The sequence below is a fragment of the Pecten maximus genome, chromosome 18, assembly GCF_902652985.1.
Source record: "Pecten maximus chromosome 18, xPecMax1.1, whole genome shotgun sequence".
Classification (NCBI taxonomy): Eukaryota; Metazoa; Mollusca; class Bivalvia; order Pectinida; family Pectinidae; genus Pecten; species Pecten maximus.
The window spans coordinates 27,174,292-27,180,291 of NC_047032.1; the positions used below are offsets into that span (position 1 = coordinate 27,174,292).

At 33.7% G+C, this 6,000-nt stretch overlaps 1 long non-coding RNA gene across 1 annotated transcript; it reads right to left on the reverse strand.

Annotated features, from left to right (window-relative positions):
- Nucleotides 1-2,766: 2,766 nt before the first annotated feature.
- LOC117316136 lies at nt 2,767-4,617 on the reverse strand. The gene is made up of 2 exons (XR_004529828.1): nt 4,255-4,617; nt 2,767-3,135 (listed from the first exon to the last, which is right to left on the reverse strand). It is a non-coding gene; the product is annotated as an uncharacterized LOC117316136 (long non-coding RNA).
- Between the last annotated feature and the right edge of the window lie 1,383 nt (nt 4,618-6,000).

Genomic DNA, 6,000 nt, shown 5'->3' on the forward strand with positions numbered 1-6,000 from the left:
ACTTATATGTCCTGGTTACGTGCGGGAGTTAGAGACTAACTTATATGCCCCTGGTTACGTCAGGTAGGTAGAGACTAAGCAGTATGAAGTGAGCAGTAAGCAGTATGGAGTAAGCAGTATGAAGTAAGCAGTATGAAGTAAGCCGTAAGCAGTATGAAGTAAGCAGTATGAAGTGAGCAGTAAGCACTAAACAAGTAGTAAACAGTACACACTTTAGACAGTAGGCAATAAGCAGTAGGTCTTAGCAGGTTTATATGATAAATATAGGTCTAGCTATGATAAAATGCCATTAGGATTTGGTAATTTGATTTTTGATTTTCTTTTTTTCGGAATTTTCGTATGTTTTGGATTTAATTTTGGACATCAAATCTAAATTTGTTGAGATTATTTTCGGAATTTGAATAAAGTCTACCTGAAAATGTTATGTTTGTGTATCAAATGTATTTATTTAGAAATAACATTTTATATGTAAGTAATTTTATGGAATTTCTGTATAAAAAAATGCGATGGTGAGCTTAGCAATTATTGACTGCACTTGATCTGATAATTGTATACTAAACCTTGTTATGCCGATATGATGGGACACAAAGACCCCCATGATCCTTGATATAAAACGTGACCTTTCAACCTTTAGACATGCTACATGCTTGAAGTTACCAGGAACCGTTTTGATAATTGTATAGTATTTTTAACAAACAACGATAATTTGACAACTTTCCAAAAGAATGTTTTACGAAAGTCAGTTTATCCTCTAAAGAAATCAGCATCTGGTTTAAAGTATCAAACTTCAGCCAATACATAAACATGATACAGAGATTACCAAGGGAAGATAGAAAGTGTATTTTGCAATTGCGTGAACAAATCATATCTTATAACTTTTTAGTATATTATATTTGCAGGTAACATATATTTCTGTTTGCATATAACAAATTATACCTCTGTTATTCCACTTTTAACAGACCACATATATCGCCTCAGTTAGGTCAGGGAAAATGAGCAAAAGGTGAATAATTGATCTGCCTTTGTTCTAATAAACCAACACATCTCTTTTTTTCTCCAGAAAACTGGAAAATGGGGAACACATCGCGTACGTATGTATTTTATTATCTTTGCATCATTTTGCAAAAAAAAAAAACCAGAAATTATTTAAGATCCTGTTAATGAAGTTATTGACGAATCACGGATCAACCACTGACAATTACAGAGGGTGTTATACCACTATAATTCAATAGATTTGTTAAACACTGGATATCGGATATCATGAACCGATGTCACGGTTTCCAGGCATAAAATTTGCCTCGGGACAAAACAATCATCGGGTAAATATTACCACTCAACAATCAGACATGCACAGGAGATACACAAGTGGGGGTGGGGTCGGGTGTGCGGGGGGGGGGGGGGGGGGGGGCGTTACATTTTAGAAATAAGCACAGTATATTTCCTCAATTGGGTTTATGACTTTTCTTCACTAGGGTGGAGAGAGTGAAAATGAATGTCATCCCTGGAGTATTGAGAATGCACATATCCAGAATATATCATAAAGCTGCATACCCTTCGCTTACCACTTGATAGTAACCAACCATTTTTAAAGGATATATTTCATGTTTTATGAGGTTGGAATTAAAGATTCGATTTAATGACAATATTTTCTGCTTTTCTCTTTTCTTTTTTTTAAATATATAATTTGCCGTCATTTTTTCTATTTTTAGTTGGAACTAAGGATTCGTTTACACAATGGTATTCCTTTGGACTCGTCAAAGAAGCTAGTGGACAAAAGTGTGCATATTCAAAGCAGTGTTGATAAAATGAATAGAAGTGTTATATATCGGTAGGAGAATTTACCTCCTAATGAAATGGGTTTGATAATACCCGGATTAATTCCTTATCTAGCTCCGACATAGTTTCAGTGAGGTATACATCAAAATATCAACTGTTTTCCACTCCCCGTTTCTTTCCAGCTGTATGCCTGATTTTGTTTTTAGAACTTTTCCATAGCGCATCCAGATATTGAAACGGAATATTTCGTGTTATTTCGTCATCAATTATACAGCCAGGTTTGCTATAAATAATCTCATACCTGATTACCATTTATTAGGTATTTGTAAATAAGTTATTTCTCAAGACATATTCTCAAGCACTGAGCCATTCAGCTGACAATTGGTCAATTATGTCATTATTATTGTTAACAACATATATCGTATTACCCTTTTTATAGATGAAGTCAACTATCGACAGTCAGAATGAAGTATGCTAAACAAATGTATGGAAAACAATATTTATTGAAAATTCTGGGGTGAACTTGATTTTCTTCTTCGGGAAAATGTCGTAGAAGTAACACATTCCTTCTGTCTTTTGAAAAATATATCAAGGGAATATTATTCAAATATCAAGAGAACATAACTCTGCAGAACTAGGCAATGGCTCAGTGTTGAACAGATGATTATGCTGATTACGGTTTAACAACAATTTTAAAATCCTGATAAAAACATTTCTGGTAAAACTACACTGACAATTTTTTTTAACGCATTTATACAAATTGAAAATTGTTTCCCTGAAAGCTGGACATAGAATTTTCACGTGAATATCGTAGATACTATGACTTTTAGTAAACCGTATAAATGAAAATTCTTGGCTGTAAAGTCCAGAAAATACTAACATTTTGTCAACATCAATGTCTATCATCGTAAATCTATAATAATTCACCTCGCTGTCTCCTGAAACTTATATCAAACTACTGAATACATGAAGTCAACACAATACACCATGTGATTTTTTTTGATTTTTTTTTTAATTATTTTTTATACAAAAAGTATCTTCCGGCATTTTTGGCGATAGGGTATTTTTCTTATTTATTAATATCGCCTTTGGTCACTTTTATATTTCCATTTTTATTCTTATGATATCGGCACTTTGACGGTATAAAACTTACTCTGGTTCTATTTAAAAATCATTTTCCAAGTTATGAAATATTTTGTAACAAAAACCAGTAGTATTCATATGTTTATGTTTATCATGATTTGAGCACGAATGTCAAGCCTTAAATCATTGTCACACACACACAAAAATATTAAATCCTTTTTTACACCAGTAAACGTATATGTCAGTTGTCCTCTCCAGTATGGAGCTCTGCAACATCTAAAATAGAAAGCAATTCAGATGAGAAATAGAAAACGGATCTGTTGGCGTGAAATATTGATTGTTTAACATAATGTCTAAACAATAAAAAATAAAAATCATGAAATTTGACCTAAGGGTGTACAAAATGTATTGTTTTTATATCTTGGTCAAAAACATAGTAAAAAGTTTTGTCAAGTGAAAAGTTACTTAAATACCATATCAAGTAATTTTTGAGGTATATTTGTATAGTACTTTTAGTAGTAGATTGTCGAGATTTTGTAACGTTGCTAGAGTCAGGGTTGAAGCTAAGCTATCGTTTTTTTCTTTCTATTAAATGTCTTTCAATTGATTTTCTCACAATGGTCACGTATGAGACACTCTCGATATTCAAAGTACTATAGCTGTGATGAACGTGATGAGAATATTTTTCGTTCTACCGTGAAAAGACCAAAGTTTAGATGAATCGTAACTTGATTACGGATTGTTCGACAAACAACCTGACCGGAGTAAAACAAGACATAACAGTTGGATCTTGCCCCTACCATTGAATGGTCTTTCTTGGTTCTACGTAAGATTAATCTTTTCTTTACTTTACTTTTTTTACTTTCTTTCCTCTAGTCATCTTATCAATGAAATATAAGATCTCAGGAGAACTTTCAGAGAAAGAGAAAAATCCATTTTATATTCCCGATTAAACTTGGAATTAAATGGACACAATTAAGGACCAAGGGGTATATACATATGATGCTTGAACAATTTCCCTCCAGCTCCACTACTTCTCAAGAAATAGTGATAGCAAACTTCAACTATCACATTCCAAGATGGCTGCCTCTCTGCCATTTTATTCTTCCGCTCAAAATTAAATCGGCACATTAAGGGAAAAGGGGAAGCATTTCAGAAATATCCTTCCAGCACTTCTAAAGAAATAGCGATCAGAAGGATTGTTTACGGACTGACGAAGACTACGGACTATGAACTTTGAATGGTCTCCGATCTGCTGCTGTGCTGATAAGTAACATTGTACAACTTGTGAAAATTATTAAGGAGTCGTTGAAATAAAAATGAGAGTCCATTATAATCCTTTAGGTTTCACTACTTTCGTATAACACATTAAACATTTAAAACAATTAAACAAACCTTCTATTTATTCGTCATCCCACATGGCCTCGCCAACTTTCTCGATGGCTTTGAAAGGGTTTGTTATGGTCCTTCCAACAACATTTCCTGGAAGTGAGCCAACGCCTTTTGAAACGCTATTCGCTTTATCACCCTCGTCTATTGAATCACCTATAGCTTGGACTGGTGCTGCCACCAAACCTCCAACGGCTGCTACTGGTACCCATATTGGCGATGTCACGACAGTGAATAGTTTACGAAGGCCACTTTTGACTTTCTTGTCCGACATATTAATTTGTTTGGTGTTATCGGCGTGTTGTCAAACTATCGTGTTCTGATAACGAAACAAGAAGTAATGGGTTTTCCCAGGAACATCCGGGCTTTGTGTAATATTAATAAGACAATGTTAACATTAAAGGTTCTCATCGCTAACGTAATAAAATATAACTAGTGTCCAGCTCGAACATGAAATTACTTGCCAAACAATGTTCCGGTCTAAAAGCTTTATAGGACATAGCGTATGTATTGAGTAGCATGTGAGCATTCCCCATCTCATATTTGACGTCATTCCAACGATTGAAACTTTTTCCAAAGAGATCTTCGAAGTCCAATAATTGTTTTATCTGTTTATGGCGAAAAATGTTGTTTTCCTTCGGCCATTTGTTAGTTCGGCCATTATGTTTATACTACATGTAGAACACACGTTTCACACTGTATGGGAGTAATGGAATAATTATGGGAGCCCCAGTTTCATGTTTAGCTGTCCGAGTTCGAGAAGGATTTCACACATTTTTCGGAACCCAAGGTAATTTGGAATTTGATGTAGTCATCACCAACGTAATAAAATATCAGAAAAACCTTAAATTTCACAAATAAATAGGTTTTTTTTCTCTATATGTCCTACTTTACCTCATTACCTCAGTATGAAGCAAGCAGTAAGCAGTATGAAGTAAGCAGTATGAAGTACGCAGTAGGCAGTATGAAATAAGCAGTATGAAGTGAGCAGTAAGCAGTATGAAATAAGCAGTAAGCAGTATGAAGTAAGCAGTATGAAGTGAGCAGTAAGCACTGAACAAGTAGTAAACAGTACACACTTTAGACAGTAGGCAATAAGCAGTAGGTCTTAGCAGGTTTATATAATAAATATAGGTCTAGCTATGATAAAATGCGATTAGGATTTGGTAATTTGATTTTTGATTTTCTTTTTCGGAATTTTCGTATGTTTTGGATTTAATTTTGGACATCAAATCTAAATTTGTTGAGATTATTTTCGGAATTTGAATCAAGTCTACCTGAAAATGTTATGTTTGTGTATCAAATGTATTTATTTAGAAATAACATATTTTTTGTAAGTAATTTTATAGGAATTTCTGTATAGAAAAATTGCGATGGTGAGCTTAGCAATCATTGACTGCACTTGATCTGATAATTGTATACTAAACCTTGTTATGCCTATATGATGGGACACAAAGACCCCCATGATCCTTGATATAAAACGTGACCTTTCAACCTTTAGACATGGCTACATGTTTGAAGTTACCAGTTAACAAACAACGATAATTTGACAACTTTCCAAAAGAATGTTTTACGAAAGTCAGTTTATCCTCTAAAGAAATCAGCATCTGGTTTAAAGTATCAAACTTCAGCCAATACATAAACATGATACAGAGATTACCAAGGGAAGATAGAAAGTGTATTTTGCAATTGCGTAAACAAATCATATCTTATAACTTTTTAGTATATTATATTTGCAGGTAATATATATTT